The sequence below is a fragment of the Vicugna pacos genome, chromosome 15 (genome assembly GCF_048564905.1).
Source record: "Vicugna pacos chromosome 15, VicPac4, whole genome shotgun sequence".
Taxonomy (NCBI): domain Eukaryota; kingdom Metazoa; phylum Chordata; class Mammalia; order Artiodactyla; family Camelidae; genus Vicugna; species Vicugna pacos.
The window spans coordinates 5185557-5204349 of record NC_133001.1 but is presented as its reverse complement, the minus strand read 5'-3'; the positions used below and the strand labels follow the sequence as shown (position 1 = coordinate 5204349).

At 34.1% G+C, this 18793-nt stretch overlaps 2 pseudogenes; both read left to right on the top strand.

Annotated features, from left to right (window-relative positions):
* Positions 1-348: 348 nt before the first annotated feature.
* Positions 349-4759, top strand: LOC140685993 (cleavage and polyadenylation specificity factor subunit 5 pseudogene; annotated as a pseudogene).
* A 4535-nt stretch (positions 4760-9294) lies between these two features.
* Positions 9295-11370, top strand: LOC140685379 (1-phosphatidylinositol 4,5-bisphosphate phosphodiesterase beta-3 pseudogene; annotated as a pseudogene).
* Positions 11371-18793: the final 7423 nt, after the last annotated feature.

The following is an 18793-nucleotide window of genomic DNA, read 5'->3' as shown; positions in this document are numbered from 1 at the left end:
ATGTAAGCCTACTAAAGTGAGAAATGTCTACCTTCTCTGGACTCTGGATAAAACCAATCTAGAAATTTCTGACACTTTTATGTTATTTGGTATTATTTTAAAAAATGCCATTTGAAGACTACTTTAAACAAAGAAAAATCAAGTATCAATATTAAAAAGCAATAGTCCATGATTTAGAATCCAAATGATATAATTATGAAAATAAAAATATACTATGCTAATGCACCCCAAACCTAAACTTCATGCTGTTCTGCCACATATGAAGGTTCTGCTCTTCGTAAAATTGCAAAGTTTAATTGTGTGATTTCACTTTGTGCACAGCAGGGTAGCCATGTGCTCTAGAAAACTATGTGCGAGGGAAGCAACTTGTTGCGAGAGTGGGTGAGAATGCCCTGAAATAATTCTGAACAAGATAAAAATGTCTCTAAAATTGGACCATTTCTTCTAAAATACAAAAGACAGAGGTGTCCACTCAGGCACTAGCTTTTGAGCACAAATAGGAAGTCTAGCCCTTTCAAAATATTTTAACAAGGAAAATGATTTAAACGTCATAAACATCACATTCATTGTGACCATCTCATTCACAGGTAGAATAATTAGCTTTGATAACCATTTGGAGAAATCAGTTACACTCACACAAAACCATTTTCATCTCTGATCTTTAAAGGGAAGCCTCCATTTTAAATCAGTGTTCTATACATTATTATTTTCCCTTGCTTGCTCATTCTATAAAAAATTAGATATATGTTAATATAAAGAATAAGCTACCAAAATAAATGTCAGATTAATGATTACTGGTGAGCATTACAAAGAGGTTGAAAATCTGAAAAAAATATCATTTATATAATAAGACCATTGCTATGAGATGATGGTTTCAGTTAATATGAAAAGATACATGCTTCCTAAGATCTACTTAAAGGAGAACAAAAAACTGGGTCTTAAGAAATTCTTAAAATCTCTTCATAGGAATAATTCAAAAGTGTGGCTTTAAGGATAGCATTGTATAAAAACGTTAAAATAGTTACTTTGAGATATATCATTTGTGAAAAAAATAAATTTTCATTGCTTAATATTATCATAAAGGTCCTCAGGCATTTGGAGTATTCTTGTATAATACCTTTCAAAAATGCATAAACCTATTACCAAGTAAATTCTAATATTTTATTTTTTATCTTCTTTTCCCCTGAAAGCAACTTATTCAACAAAATGTAATAATTAGAAGTATAAAAATACATTTATGGTTATGAATGACCACTTTGACAATTTTGTGATGAATATCTCATTAGTGATTTTGGAATTTACTGCTTTCTGAAGCACATAGTCTATATTTTAACAAAACTCAATGTTAAAAGAATCTTCTCTATCATAAGTTATTTTGTACCTTCCTGTGGTTCCATACACTAGGTTCTACAACCTATGGCAGAACAGGTTGGATCTCTCTTACATATAACAGCATATCACAGGTTTGAAGACAGTTATAAGTCATCCATACTCACATATCATACTCATTTTGTAATCATTCTTTCTTTTAGAATTGATCAATAATTTCCTCTAAAGTCTTATTTCTACAACTCTTCTAAAGACCATATCTTATACTTCTTTTGAATTCATCATATGCTTAGCACAGAGATAATATGTTCAATAAACCCTGATACTTGATGGACATAAATCAATACCCATAAAGATTTAAGTAACCACCCATACATTAACATCCTCATTGAGATATTGCTCATGAAGATTAATAAAAAGAACACATTTTCAATTTACAAATTTATACTATACAGAAGTATTAATAGAAAATTTGAAAATGTTATTAGTTGCTTGCAAACTGTTGAAAAGATTTAAAATATATTTTACATGTGGTCAAACAGCTTATTAGCAAAAGAACATGTTATGCACCCAAGAACTGTTACTTCCACACAGTGGAGTTTTTGTCATATTACGGTCCAGTGTTTTAAACAAAATTGTTATAAATCATAGAATTTGACTTTTGAAATAAATGGGAAAGTTAGCGTAGTGTTCTATTTACAAACTGGTAATTAAAACAGGTTTTCTTTTAACTGCCATTTTGTGGGAAGGGAAGTCTACATCTTTTTCAACTTCAGTTAAACATAATTTCATGTTACTTTAAAAACTAAACTAAAATGCAGCTTGATACTATTAATATGATCACTAGCTATTGAACATATTATAGTAGAACTCACTATAATATGGCAAAAAAGTAGCAGCAGTGGCTATAGATGCTTATAACATATTTTACTCCATGAGATGATACAGTCATCTAAATTTTTGCCAGGAAGAACTACAAAAGAGAGTTTATAATTATTATATATATATATATGGAAACTTTTCCAGAAGAATATATTCACATTTTTTACTTAGAAATATCAACCACCAAAGCTGCTCATTAACAGCTAAGAGAACTTGGCTACATATTGGAAAATGAATAGAAATATTCTACCATAATATATAAGAAAAAATGTTTAAAAATGTTATCCAGACTAAAACACATTTTAATGATTATTTTTAGTAGTATAACTATAAACTTCTTGAAGAAGAAAACCCAACTGTGTTTTTCATATACATTAACCTTAATATGACCTAATACAAGGCTTTGCATACATTAGCCTCTCATAAACTATGAGTAAATGAAAGGATGAATGATTACTAGTCTAGCAATATGAAGGCTGGGTTTTCATATAACCTCTTCCAGACCATAATCTCCTGTATAAAATAATGGTGTCGTATTAGATGATCTGAAAGATTCCACCTATTTTAAAATACATAATCCTAGAAATACATGACTCTTTACTTACAATTTTTAAATCATATTACATATTTCTGGCTATTTTTAAGTCAACTTTGAATTGAAATCTATTAGGGCTAAAATAATGAACTATAGGGTTTAGAGATTATTGAAAATATTTTTAAGTAAATATTAAGAAATAATTTCAAAAGAGATCTTACAGTTAAGGCAACAAACTATTCTGGTGAAATTTAAAATATCACTAGATATTATGTTATCTAATTTTAAACATCTGAATATTCCCTAAACTAAAAACATCAATTGTTTTTAGGTTTATTTATACAAATGTAAGTATTCCTTAAAACATAGTTGAACATGTCCTTTATTTATTTTGGTTTAGATTCATCATATTTCTATTCGGCATAAGTATCTACTTAAAGCATTTTTAATATATCCTAGCAATATAAACATGATTTACTAGTTTGAAACTTTTGTTTATCTCTCAAGAATTTGTTCAGATATCCTCTGTACAGCCTTGGTTGACTTTGACATTTAGAGGTAGTCAGTCCCTATCCTTCACTTCAATAATATTTAAAAAATGCTACTGTGGCAGTGTTTCTTATAATAACCTTATAATTACTTTTTTAAAGTTATATAGACTACTTGATGTCAGCCTGCACTACTCATTTTTATATTCCTATCAGCACAATGTCATGCACATAGCAAGAATTAAAACATATTTGGTGAAAGTAATAAAAAAATTAGTATTTGTTAAACACAATTCAGCAATGTGCTAAACTTTCTTCACGTAACTACCTACGAGGTAGGTATTCTCATTTACTAAGAAGTTGCAGATTTGAGAGCTGAAGTTATTCCTCAAGATCACACAGCTAACAAAGGGCAGAGAACAGACTCAGCCTCGTTCTGTGACCTCAAAACTAATCAGCTATTTGTTTTTATCTTTCTAATGGGAAAAAATACTTGAGAGTGTTTTTTGGGATTTCCACCCAATATCATGTTTAATCCTCATTACAACCCTAATGTAATAATGACACTCTTATGGATATGAAATTTGGGCCCTAATTTCATGGTGACCTGCAAAGGGTCTCACACATATTAAGCGACAAAGGTGGAGACTAAAATCCAGTCCGTGAACTACTGGACACTAATAAAGGGAAGCCTGGTGTTAATGCACCGTTTAAAGTAGATCTAAGCTGGCGCTCTCGTCTTAACGGCGGGCGGCGGCTGCTGAGCGGGACGCAGATGACCGCTGCCGGCGCAGGGACGGTGGCCCTGCCTCCCCCTCTCCACTCGCCGCTGGCGCCGGAGCTCGGAGCTCGCCGGCGGGTCCGTGGTCCCGCCCAGTCGCTCGCAGACTGGCTGGCCCCGGGGTCAACCAGTTCGGCAACAAGTACGTCCAGCAGACCAAGCCCCTCACCCTGGAGCGTGCTATGAACCTGTAGCCTCTTACCGATTAAACTTTTGGTATAAAAGAGCCCCTCTATGAGAAGGGCAGCTCTGTTGCAGCCAGATGTCAGCGTTTGAGGGAGGGATTTGATAAAATTGGCATGAGAATGATTGTAGAAGGGGTTCTGATTGTCCATGAGCACCGTCTGCCCGACGTGTTAACTGCCACAGCTGCCAACAGCTTTCTTCAAATTACCTGGTGGTGAGCTTAACCCCAGAGAAGATGAAGTGGAAGGACTAAAATGCTTAATGACAGAGATACTGGATCGTCAAGATGGAGTCCTGCAAGACTGGGTCACTGACTACTGCATTGGTAACTGGTGGAGAACAAATTTTGAACCTCCTCAGTGTCCATATATTCCTGCACACATTACAAAACCTAAGGAACATAAGAAGTTGTGTTTGGTTCAACTTCAAGAGAAAGCCTTGTTTGCAATTCCTAAAAATTACAAGCTGGTAGCTGCACCGCTGTTTGAACTGTATGAAAATGTGCCTGGATATGGACCCATTTCTAGTCTCCCTCAGCTTTTGTGCATATACAACTGAATTCCTCACAGCAGAGAGGTAAGAGAAGCCATCTCGGTGAGCACAGCTATACACAGTGTAGAATAAACATGCTAGAAAAGTTTTTTTGGTTTTATCTCTTTCCCAGTCCCTAAATTGCCACCTACTTTCTGTTGGTTGAATAGTAAAGTTAATATGGAAAACGAGATTGTGGTATAAACAAACGTGATAATGTTTGATTTACTTTTGGTTTTACTCACACTTTTTTTGTACAACATTAAACAAAGTAGACTTTAAAAAAAAAAAGTAGATCTATGTTAACATAATTTATTAGTATTTTTCTCTTTTACTTCTTTTCACTTTGATGTCAGAGACAATGGAGAAAACTGGAAAGGGTTTTCTTTTACTGCAAATAAGCAGAAACTGAAAAAAATATTTTAAGAAGACAGCTTGAATTACTGATGTTTTAACTATAGTACTATAGGAAAACTAATTGGACTGGCACTCTATAGTGAATTGAATATATCCTTGATGAATATCCCAAGTTTTTTCCAAATTATTCATTAATTGCACAACTATTATTTATAAAAACTAATTATGGTGATTTAAGATTTAATTTATCATAAATTAATATACAGATTTGAGTCCACACATTCACAAGTACCAAGTAACAAATACTATGTGCAATTTCAGTGTCTATACTTTCTTTGTGCTCATAGTGATATTAGGGTAAACTGTAAGTACTTTAATTGCCTCAAGTTACTGAGATTAGACAAATTAGGAATTAGTGATCAAAGACATCATAAAAATGAAAGTTTAACTGCATAGTGAATAGAGAAAAATGATGAAAAATACTAAATTATCACAGTGCAAAACAGTATGCACTTTAAGACATCAAAGGACCTATGCTGTCATCATCTCCATCAAATATATGCTTTAGCTGGTAATTAATTTCAATAAAATAGCATCCATTGTATTACATCAGTATTTATTCATATGAAATTTATTTTTACAGCTTTAGTTTTCTTGTGTTTATGAATTTCCTTCGATTGTATAAATGTAAGAAGACCACAAGCAAGGCCTTCATATCTAGTTCTATTTTGTACATTTTGAAGTGGTAATATAATAAAATCAGTAATATAATAAAATGAGAATACTGTTGCCTTTCAAAGGGATTAAAAACACTGCTCTTTTTATAACTGTGACAAATTGAAGTAGTTATCCTTAATACTGAAATAATGTAGATATTTGATTACGTTGGAGAATTTTAAGATTTTAAGTAACTTAAGTAAATATCTAGCTAGTGACATTATAAATATTCATTAGTTTATTAAATATTATCTAAACATGTCCATGGGTCAGGAGCTGCTCTAGACACTGGGAATGTAGCATGAACAAGACCCATCCATTCCTTTCCTCAAAGAGCTTAAAATGATGAGTTGTAACAGGAAAACCTAAACTTCTAGGAGGTGACAATTTAAGATAAACTTGAAAAGAGGATAAGAATGATCTGGTTGAAAGGAAGAAGGAATAGCTTATGGGAGTAGCTTGAGGTGGAAAAGAACATGGTGTGCTGAACAAACTAAAAGCAATTCTGTTTGGCCAAAAAGACAGCATGATTGTGAGAGTCTTATGAGATGAATTTGGAGATAAGGGCGAAAAGCCAGATCATGGAGGTTCCCACAGGTTACCACCAAGTCTTGGTTTCATCCCCAAGGTCACTAGGAAACCACTGGAAGCTTTAAGGCAGTAGAGTGATACGATCAGATTTTCATTTTTAAAAGCTAATTCTGACTACATTGTGGAGAATGGAAAAGAGGAACAAGAATTATTTTTCTCTAAAATATCTAGAAAAATTAAGCAAATTAATTTTATATTATCTTATCTTTACTGACTCATTTAAAATGTCAAATAATTCACTGCCTATATGCATCCTGTAACTCCTTTAGTACTCTGATCAGCCATGAGCTTTATAAAATCATCCTTGTCCCACTAGCGTGGATTTCTCTATCTCTTCCACTCTATCTCAATTTCTTAAAGACAGAGTATTGTATTATTTATCTTTATTTCTCACAGAACAGAGCCTGGCACTGAGTAGACATTTAAGGCATGTTGGTTGAAATGAAATAATTTTTAAAATAAATACTGTTTTCATGTCAGCCAATCCCAATTTAGAAATTTGGTCCTGTTAAGAGTCAAGTCTTTAAAGATTGTTTTATGTATGAAAATACAGCTGTACATTGAGTATTTTTTAAGCCTAATCGATATAGGATAATAGGTTTCCTTTACTTATAATGCTGACTTTTTTTTTTTGGCCCAAAATGTTAATACACTGAGTGTCAAATACAGGTAACAAGCCAACTGAAATCACTGAAATAGTAGTAGGTTATTGAAGAAGAGTCACAAGGACCAAACTTAATTAAAATAAAAATTTGATAAAAGTATAATAATGTTAATTCACTGAATAATGAGTATAACATTTAAAATGTCTTCCATACACATAATTTAAATATCAATAATTGAAAAATAATTTTTCCAAGTTAGATGGGCACTATTGAATTAGTGTCATATTCGGAAACACTATTTTAGAAAAATATGGGTGAAACAAGTCTAAATGCTCTAAATGGTATCAAACAGCACTGGGAGATTATGACAACAACTGAAAAATTTGAGCACTGATTTGGAATTTACCTAGGATATAAACTTGATGCTTAATTGAAATTTAGTTGACTATAATTCAAAATTTTAGACTGAGTAATTTTCAAATCATTTTAATCTAATAATTGACAACTACTTATTCTCTTTTCAATCTAAATTTTATGAAATACTGATTTGTAGCCCCGGAGTTTCTCACATCACTTGATGGCAAACTTTGGCTAAAGCAGAATTTGTATTATTAGTTGATAAATAATAACTTATGTCTCCAAATTACCCAACTTTTATTCAGTGGGTAATAAAATGAACATAGGGATGTTTGTCGATGTTAGTTCATGCAATTTTCTAGAGTGAAAACACTAAACGGAAGAGCTTGTTTCTTAATCAATATTTTCATAATATTTACACATTTTTATTTTCTGGTAATAAGAAGATCTGTCTACATGATTAAGGAAATCATAAATTTTATAATGTCCCTATAGCCAGGTAAATGGAAATATTCATGGTAGGAGAATGAATAGAGAGGCAGGGTGGTATCAATTTAACCCTTTTAAGGAGCATACTGCATGCTAAGAATTCATTTTAGAATGCTTCTTACTAAAGAGCATTGAAATAAGTACTTTCAGTATGAATTCTGATGAAAATAACCTTCTGAGATATTTACATATGATTTTCAGTCAACTTATGTGAAGATGCCTTGATTTTTCTCCCTAGTGTGTACTAAGCATTGAATGGTTTTCCATTACTTATATGATGCTCTATATAAACCATGCCTAAACATATTACATAAACCATAGCCATTATGGAGAATATATTATTACTAATTGGAAGTGGAGTTGGAGTAGATATTTTGTACTTGAAATAGGTTCAAAGAATTAATATTTTCACTGATGTATATATTGATACAAATAACATCTCTTTACTTTTTGAAACTACATTGAATTTTTTTCCTAAATTATTCATGGAAACTTGCTACCAAGAAACAGAAAAAACTGTGCTTGCCACACTTCCTAACTTTAGCTTTTTATTAATGACTAGAAAATTACCAATATATGATTTGGCTCTGTGGTATTTTAATCTCTAAAAATTAAAGTGGGAAGTTAAGGAATAATTAAATTTGGAGCCATAATATTAATGAATACCTGTCACCTTTTCAAAATGAGAAATCTATTCTCATTTAAATCATTGGTCAGGCAATAGGTATTTCAGAAATAGTACAGTAAGCTATATAAGATATTCACCAGACATAATGTTTCCATTTTTTTTCCAATCAAATTATCTATTTTCTCAATAATTAATTAGCATTTGTGTGACATAAAAAATTCATGCAAATTCTGAAAATTACTACATAAGATAAATCATCAGTGGGTAAATATGTGCACTTATTAATAGAAAATGGCTATTTGATTTTTATGTTATCTCAATATCATAACTGGTATGTAATAAGCAATAGGTTCTTAGTACTTATTTTTACTATCCTTTATGCATTATTTTCTTTCTATTTTTACCCCCTCTTCCCTCTAACATTTGTATTGCACTTTGGTTTGTTTTATTCTAATTTTTGTGCTTTCAAATTATTTAGGTTCTTGCTGTTACTGTCTATAATTTTCAGCTACTTTTAACTTTTTCTTTTGCTTCCTACACCTTGGCTTTGTTTCAGCTCATTCTCTAATTAGAATCATTAACAAAATAGAGCTTTGGCTGTAACTAAATGGGCACAAGTAAAATAACATCCAATAAGTCTATGAGTTACAGCTGTAAGCTCTTTAGTTCTTCCTATCTGTTCAGCATTTCTTGGTCTTCTCCTTGTACTTTGTGCATCTGCTTGATGAGGAGAGGGTCCATCCTTTGATATGTGGGGGTCCAGACCTGAATTTCTGAGATTCGTAACTTGCGCTCGCTGTTCCTCGGAAATTCTATGGATGGTAACAGCTGTACCACTGGATACAGTAACATCTGCAGATGTGCTGGCAACAGCAGTAACACCAGTGGCAGTCCTGTTGTGCTCCTCCGACTCACCAGTGGAGGTTGTGTGGGTCATTGTAGAAGAACCTGTGGGACACAGTAGCACTACATGCTAACTTTTTCTTTTAAATTTTGTTTTTATTTCTGATAAGTTTAATAAACTATATTCCCTTCTATTACCTTAAGGATAATCAACATGAAGAGGCAAACCATAAACAAGCCACTAAAATGTGAAGCAACCAGATCTGATGGTTGGTTTGTATCAACCAACTATGAATAGATATTACACAAAAACATACCATCAGAAACACATTAGCGTCGCATCTACCTCAAGGGCACCCGCGTGGAGTTGTCCAACTATTTGCCTCAGCTCTTCTGGAACGTGGGCTGTCAGCTTATTGCACTCAACTTTCAGACCCTGGATGTAGCGATGCAACTTCTTGCGGGCGTGTTCGAGTACAGGGGGTGCAGTGGCTACCTGCTCAAACTCGAGTTCGTGCAGCGGCCGGACAAGTCCTGTGACCCCTTCACCGAGGTCATCGTGGATGGCATCGTGGCCAATGCCTTACGGGTCAAGGTGATCTCGGATCAGTTTCTGTCCGACAGGAAGATGGGCATCTACATGGAGGTGGGTATGTTTGGCCTCCCTATTGACAGGCGGCCCAAGTACCCTACGCGGACCTCTCAGGGGAACTCGTTCTACGCAGTGTGGGAGGAGGAGCCCTTCGACTTCCCCAAGGCGGTGCTGCCCACGCTGGCTTCGCTGCGCATCGCGGCCTTTGAGAAGGGCGGCAGGTTCCTGGGGCACCGGATCCTGCCCATCTCTGCCATCCGCTCAGGGTACCATTAAATCTGCCTGCAGAACGAGGCCAACCAGCCGCTTTGCCTGCCAGCCCTGCACATCTACACCGAGGCATCCACTCGTCCCTGATGACCACCAGGACGTCGCAGAGGCCCTCATCAACCCCATCAAGCATGTTGGCCTGGTGGACCAGAGCCAAGCAGCTGGCCGTCCTCACTGGGGAGAGTGAGGCTCAGGCTGGCCCAGAGACATGCCAAGAGACCCAGCCTCAGCAGCTGGGGCCCCAGCTGACCCCAAATCTTACACCCAGCCCCCTGGATGTCTCCCTCCGCCGGCCCTCAGGCCCTGCCACCTCCCCCACCAGCGCCTCCATCAGCAGCCCACGTCAGCGCCACGACCTCATTGCCAGCATCCTCTCAGAGGTGGCCCTGGTCCCATGGGTTGAGCTCCGAGGCCATAAAGCCCTGGTGAAGCTCTGGAGCCGGCAGGAGCGAGACCTGTGGGAGCTGTGCAAGCAGCATCAGCGGAAGGCGGACGCCCTCACTCAGCGATTGCTCGGTGGCCTGGCCCAAGCTCCGGCCGAGGGCAGGTGCCGGCACTGGCCAGGTGTCCTAGGCGGGGAGGGCGAAGAGGTGAAGCTGTATCAAGAGTTTCAGAAGAAACAGGTGCAGTGTTTGCTGGAGCTGAAGCCCAGGCGGACCTAGATGCCGAGCGGAGACTGGAGCATCTGAGACAGACTCAGCAGCGGCTCAGAGAGGTCGTCATGGATGCTCACATGACTCAACTCAAGAGACTGAAGGAGGTGAACAACAGGGAGAAGAAGGAACTGCAGAAGATCCTGGATGGGAAGCACCACAACAGTATCTCAGAGGCCAAGACAAGAGAGGAAAATAAGAAGGAGGCGGAACTGACAGAGATTAACCGGCGGCACATCACTGAGTCAGTCAACTCGATCCGTCGGCTGGAGGCGGCCCAGAAGCAGCGGCACGAATGCCTTGGGCAGGGCAGCAGCAGGGCCTACAACAGCTGGTGGAAGAGGAGCCCCAGCTGCTGGCCCTGCTGGCCCAGATATGTCAGGAGCAGTGGACAAGGCTGCCCCAGGGGATCTGCTGGGCAAGACACCTGAGAGACTAGGGGACACGCATCTGGTGGCCTGTGCCAGCAATAGTCACATGCCCGGGAGCAGCGGCACCTGTCTGGTGCTGACTTGGAGAGCCAAGAGAGAATATGAATCTCTGAACTGGATGTGAACTCTATGGCCACAGGGCCAGGGTGGGCGCTGGGAGGAGGGCAGGAGGCCAAGACACTGATGCTTTTTTTTTTTAACTTTTTATCTTTAGAAATTTTATTTTTTTAAACTGGGGTGAGCACCCCACATTAACTCCTTCCCTTCACCCTCCTAGGGCCCTGTTAGTCCCCCGCCCCTCCTTCCTGCCCTCACTTCTAAGGAAGGTGCCTGGTGGGTCACTCTGGGCCAGAAGAGCCTCGCCCCCATGACACCCACACCCCAGAGTGGGCGTCATCACCCTCACTTCTCCGGGGAGCACCGGGTGGGGACCGCGAGCTCTGGGAAATAGGGGTCACATTCTTTCTCTATCTTTTGGGGATTTTTTTTTTTACATGAATAAAAGTGGATTTCAGGGGGGAAAAAAAGAAACACATTAGAAAGAAAAAGTGAAATAGTAAGCCATTTATATGGCCTTGAATCAATCTTCATTATTTATCTATAGATAGTTTTTAGCAACGAACGCCTGGCAAGTGACAAGTTTTGACAGAATGTGTAACTATGTAACCACACTTTTCTCAAAAGTATGCTTTGAATAGTCTTGTTATAGTGCTTCATAATTTCTGGGGAAATATCAAAATTTTCTATATTTAGACAACAAGTGAAGAAAGGAGAATTTAAAATAAAAGCCAAAATGAAAATAAGATGATATAAAAAATGAAACTCTGAAATAACTACTCTATGTAAAGTCTGTCTTAACCTCATTTGCCAGAAAGTAGCCAGCCATGATAAAACACTCAATGTCTTGTGCTACATATACTTTAGAATTTAGTAGGTTGCTTTGAAAATTGAGTAGTATTTTTCAGAGCTTTAAGTAAATCTTGAGATTAACCAATTTTCAACTAATTAAAATGTTAAAATCATTTTATTTAGAAATGATTGAAAATTAACTTTTATTAGAATAGAACTTTTATTCATAAAAAACTAGCGTCAAAGATGGTTCAAATTTTCCAAATATCTCATGTTACAGTAATTCTCCACATTCTTAACTTTATTAAAATTTCACTATAATTTAAAAATTGTTTTAAAGTTGTGAAATTAAAGTTTTATTTTTCCTTTCACTTAAACTTTTTCAAAGATTGTCCTTGGTAGTATATAATTCTTACATAATAAAAAAAAGGAACTTTATGATAAAAGCATAAAACTGAATGAAGACATATTTAGAGGAATCCTGATAGCTAAAATGCTTAATGAGAAAAAAAGGCATTGAATTTTGGAGGAACAGCTACTAATTAGGAATAACAGTCAGGCCCCGGTTAGAAAACTTCTGAGCACCTTTTAAAGCCCATGAGTGGTACATGTTGCATACACTTGTCTTCTCAATGCACTGAATTTCAAAATTCTGTCCACAATGAATAATTAGATATTTTAGACAAGAATACATAAGAATATTTTAACCACTTTACAAGAGAAAAAATAGCTGTATCATATAATGTGGTTTGATCATGCTTTGCCTTTTTTCTTTTCCTTTTTTTTTTTTTTTTGCTATAGGCAGATGATTAGTAGGACTAGTAATTATGGTTTCTACTTTAAACTCAAAAAGGAAGTCAAACCTGGGACCCCTGATTCACAAGCAAGAAAAAGAGCACGTGGCTGTTAACAATTCTTCCTGCCTGGATTGTCATATCTTGTTTTAATTTGATTTAGAAATTCAAAAGAATTAAATGATTATATTTTGAGGCAGCCATGGGTAATGAAGTATGACAATTATCAGATTATTTTAAAGACTTTTAATATATTTTAAAGCATTAATCTGAAAAAAGTTGCCATTGAATATTTATCCAAGCTATTTTGTGAAGATTAAAACCTACTAAATTCATGTTTATCATGCAAATTGGTCAGTAATATTTACTAAGGTAATATTTGGTAAAGGCTTTTTAAATCACATGATTAAGCAATAACTACATTTACATTAACATTCAGTAATTGATCTCATGGTAAATCAGATATTTTGATGTCCTCATGCTCCATACTATAAAAAGTTACCTGGCCCATATTATTCTCCTGAGGAATTTAATTGCACCTCTCATGTTTGAAAAGAAGATGTGATATGATGAAAAACTAATACTTTAGAACTAACTTTATCATAATTTCTGGGCTTTCAGGTTTAATTTAAAGAAGGAAGCCATTTAACTATAGACATATGTTACTAAAAGCAATCTAAAAGTATGAAAAATAATGAAATGTATAATCAGTCTCAAATCTCAGTGTTTCTACCTTTAACAAGGAAGTAAACTGAATAGCTATTTATTACATTCCATCAGCAAAGTTCATTACAATTAATCTTAAATAATCTCCTGTATTTGGGTCAATAATCCTGTGCTAATTCTTGGGACTGTATCTAGGTTCCTTCTATAACTAATCAAGATTTGCAGAACAATTCCAAATACCCATTTTCTTGAAGACTCCAGAGGGGTCCCTGACCAAATTTGTGAATTAGAATTGGTCTTTGGTAGCATTTAGATAAAGGATTTGCCAGCAATTCCAATCTTAAAACTTTCAATAATAGTGTTGTACTTTTGGCCAATGGTAGTGATGATTCAGTACCATTCTCTTACCTAAATGCAGAGCAGGGTGTAATTTTTGAGTAAAGCATTGAAAAAGCCCATTGATTCAATAACCATAGTCTAGCTATATATTTCAACCAGCTATTTTTCTAAACAGTCTTTGTTTTACTTATATGTTGTGCACATATTTTTTCCTCCCCATTTTACAATGCAAGCTCCCCGAAGGCAGAGAGAGTTTTATAAATTCCATTCATCGATGAACCTCTAGTATCTAGAACTGGTGCATAGTAGATGCTCAAGAAATATTCCTCAAAAGAAAAACTAAATGGATGAATGAACTTAATAATAGCTCTAATATAATATTAACAATAATAAAATACATTTCACAAATAAAACATGATTATAATTTTTACCATGGTAAATATTTTAAACAGTATAATGAAGTGAAGAATAATTCCAAACCAAAGAAAAACTGATGGTTTTTTTTGAACTTTCAAAAACATCACTTTGAAAAAGTGTGGAATCTGAAGATTTATTTGCATAAGAGATACTTGAAGACCTTTGCCAACATTCCCAAAGCATGATAGTTTACAGTGTTAATGTGATATGGATTTTACTTAAAATGTTCAAATTTCTGTAAAGAGTTGTTATACCCATAATGGCAGGAGGCAGAAGTGCATCTAAATTTAGGTAGATATGTTTCATATATATATAGTGGAACTATAAACAATAACATTGATTTCCTTTAAAAGGCAATACAGTCATCTATCACTATACAGTTACATGTTGCATAACCATTTTACTTAAAATGTAGACCAATTCAGAATACTAATTTTGGTACCACTTAAAATTGGCAGTGTCTGAAACACAGGTTTTTAAATTGTCAAAATTCACCATTTAACAGCTTCAAAACAATCATTTTTGCATACATAACTGTTTTATGAGGTAATTGCCCATGTTGGATAAAGCCTTATATATATAGCAACAATTCAATGTTAAAAATATAATATAGCTAATCCAATATTAAACTAACTATAAGAGCTTACTTTCTTTTAAAATATTTTAAGTATGCTACACAATATTACATGCATATGTTAAAAGACATAAACCCAAATTTAGGAAGAAAATGTACATCCAGAAAATCCATTCTTCACTGGAAATCAAATCATGTACACGAGATGTAGTTCATCACAATTAGATCACCCTGTCATTAAATTGCTGGAGATATATTTTTAAATTAGATCTTTACAATACAAACACATGTCTAAAACATAATTTTACTATTATTTTTTAACAAAACATTTTGCAATATAACAAAAATGAAATGAATTATATATAAGGACATGCTTCTATAAATCATAACCATATGTCATCTTTGGAATTATGATAATGGAAATGACATATATTATACATATGAATTAGTAAATTTATGTAACAGTAGTTCTATAATATTAGGTTTGGATTTTATTATGCATCATAATAAAAATTATGTTTTTGAAGGCTTTTTTATTTCAACAATGTATCTGAAGATACTAAACATCATTTATGTAAAGCCATTTATAAAAGTGTACCAAATAAAAATTCACATAAATATTGAATTTGAATTTCATTTTCATTAAAATTTTAGTCATATATTTTTTTAATTATGCTATATTGCTCTGTAATTGTCTAACTCATCACAGAAGTGAAGAACAGAATATGCTACTAGAGATACGAGTGGATGGCCCAAAATGCATACAGCTATACATGTTAAAGATAATTGCGTATTCATAGAAGTAGCCTTTAGATATTTATGTTTGGCATGTTATTTTGTATAAGGAACATATATATGTTCCATTAATTTTAGTATTTTAAATAAAACATTTGGTAAAGTTTAATTAACAAAATAATTCTACGTGAATAATTCTGTGATATTATATAACAAAGAAAGATGTAACATATTGAACATGAGACGTGCAAAAATATACAAAACAACATCAAAATGAAATCTAAATACAACTAATGCATCAATTCTATTTGAGTCATTTAGATATTAGCCTATGTATACATTTTAGCATTATGTAATAAAATTTTTATGTCATATTTCTTCTTTTATTTAATATTACATCAAACTTAGAGGAAAGTGTCAACAAGTGAGGACTCTTGAAAACTACTTAAATTATGAGGGGTTGAAGAGAAACAAAGCCTCTGCTTTGTTACATGCTACAATTTTCAGCTAGTGTATTATAGTTGGGAAATAAGTATTTTGCATTTTAAACAGTATAAATACCAGTATCCTAAATCTGTACAGCTTAGTATTTAATAGTATAATTTGGTGGATGTGTGTATACTATGAATACCCAACTTATACAAGAGATGAATAAACTAAAATAGAAAGTAGCCCTTAAATTGTAGAAAAATATAATTAGTTGTTACCTAAAATAAAATCGTCTCTCTGATTAGAATAAATGGACAAATCCTGAAAAAAATTAGTTTGTAATTTAGTTTTAAAGAGTATGTCTAGACTGGTCTTACAAAGTTTTTATTTTAAATTAAAATGCTGCATTTATGTTGAAACTACATAAAATTGTGGTCTTTAAATATCTAATTAAATAAATATAAGACACTCTTAATCATAAAATGCACCTCTAAGATAAAAAACATTCTACCATTAAACAATGACATGACAAGGCAAAAATGCTGTCACCCAAATCCAGATTTCTGAGGTATTAAAATGTGAAATAAGTTAATCTTGGTAGAGTTTAAAAAGTCAGTAATTCGAATAGCAGATTTTCTATGGTCATGAATTAATTAAATAAATTAGGCCCATATCAATTTAAAAATAGAACTAAGAATTTAAATTGTCTTTCTGATTTGATTGGCATATTGACATATTTATATTATATATTTCTACTTAAATTTCTAAGCATTAAATAGGGACACCAAATTTAATCTTTGCAGGTAGATTTGTTATTGCTGATCAGATTAAAGTGACCTTAATGATTTCATATGCAAAGTGAGTGAATAAATACTTGCAATCTAAGCTGAAACTGATGATAGCAAGATTTAGTGATATTTCTACTAAATCTGCACTTACTATGAGTAAATAAATGATTATAAAGCAAACATTTAACAAAATATGTTTTAATGTTAAGATGTTTATATGCAGGAAAAAACTCATATTCTGAATTGTTTGAAATTTTGATTAAACCCACATGTCAAACAACCAAAAATACCTTTATCTAAATGACATATAGAAAGTACCAAGTTTTAGAAAGCATATGGAGTGTACTGTTGATCAACCATGACAAAACTATACATATATTTATATATATTACATATGATACACACATATGTTATATATGTGTTATGACATATATAATATAGTAAAAATCTATGAATGTTACATGAAATATCTTCACAATTTGTCACAGAATGTGAGAGAATAGACATTTCATTTCTTACTGCTGAAAACACAGTAAGCTCATGCCAAGGGGAAAAATGTGTAAGTACAGGGTTTAAGAGTGTTGCAGATATTCTCCCTCTCTTAAAGAGCCAGTTCTTGCTTCACCTAGTTGATTAAAATGAAGTTGCAAAACGGAGCTTCGGCATCTTATCACTCCATTTCATACATTTTTGGAAGTCTCAACAATGTACGGTGGTGGGTGCTAGGTGTCATTTTGTATTTTAATGTGCCCAACCACAAACACACACACCACTCACAAGAATATATATTTAGGCATCCTTGTCACTTCTCATAAGAATAAGAGAAAGGGATAGGCTGTCCCTCCACACATCTCTAAAACCATCTCCTAGAATCCTGCACTGTGAGACCTCCTTCTGGTAGCAGCTCTTACCTCTTAGTTAAAGTAGAAGCATACATCACCATGGGTCTCCTCTAAACAAATGCATTGCAACTGAACACACATTTGTTTCATTTCCTTCCGCACAAAATCCTGTGTCATAGCTGCCCGTTCTTACAGAAGATTTAGAGATGTTGTTAGGAAAAAGTGATACTATATAACTTTTATTTCAAAGTGTAATATGAGGAACTCCTTCACTTTCAGAGCTTTGCTATCTCTATAAATGATATGTATTAGTGACTTTTTGAAAGTAGAAATCATATCTTAAACATGTTTATCTCTCAATTTCCTTTGGATGTTTAATAAGAGGGAAGAATGAATGTACTAATCTTTTATTTCTCAAAAATATAAACATTTTATTTTATGTTTAATTAATATTTGTTGAGTATTAAATGCATTTTAAATACAAGAAAGAAATCGTACCTGTCTAGATATATTTAAACAATGTAAAAACAAGATCATAATATAATTGTAATTTGTATTGCATGTACTAGAACAGAAGTAAGGAAAAGAGAGGAAGGAACATCTAAGAATACATAAATTACTCCTTCACTTGTGTTTTCTCAAATGAGGGCAGTATTTCCCTTTTCTTCCATTCTCCAACACCCATTTCTCTCCAAAAAATATTTTATAATTACAATATTTGGTATTGTAAGGAGAAGGGAAAGAAGTAATGGAAAAGAACTGGTAAGGTTATCCTTTATACATATCATGGTTGAAAGGAAAAATAAGAGAAGGCTTTATCCTGACCTACGCATCATATCCCTAAGGCCCGCTTACCCTGACTCTCTCAATGTATTCATGTTTATCCTCTATTTCCTTCTATAAGGGCCTTCTAGTTTGGGGGAGGGAAGTGGGTGCATCATTTTTTAGTAATTTTAAGTGTTCCTCCTTTTTTAATGCCTAAAGTATAAATTATACATAATGCTAGTTTTATATATATTGATAAGATTTTAAAGGAACCAAGGAGCTATCCTCACTTACCCCCTCAGTCTTCTCTCTGTGTGCCCAGATGTTACT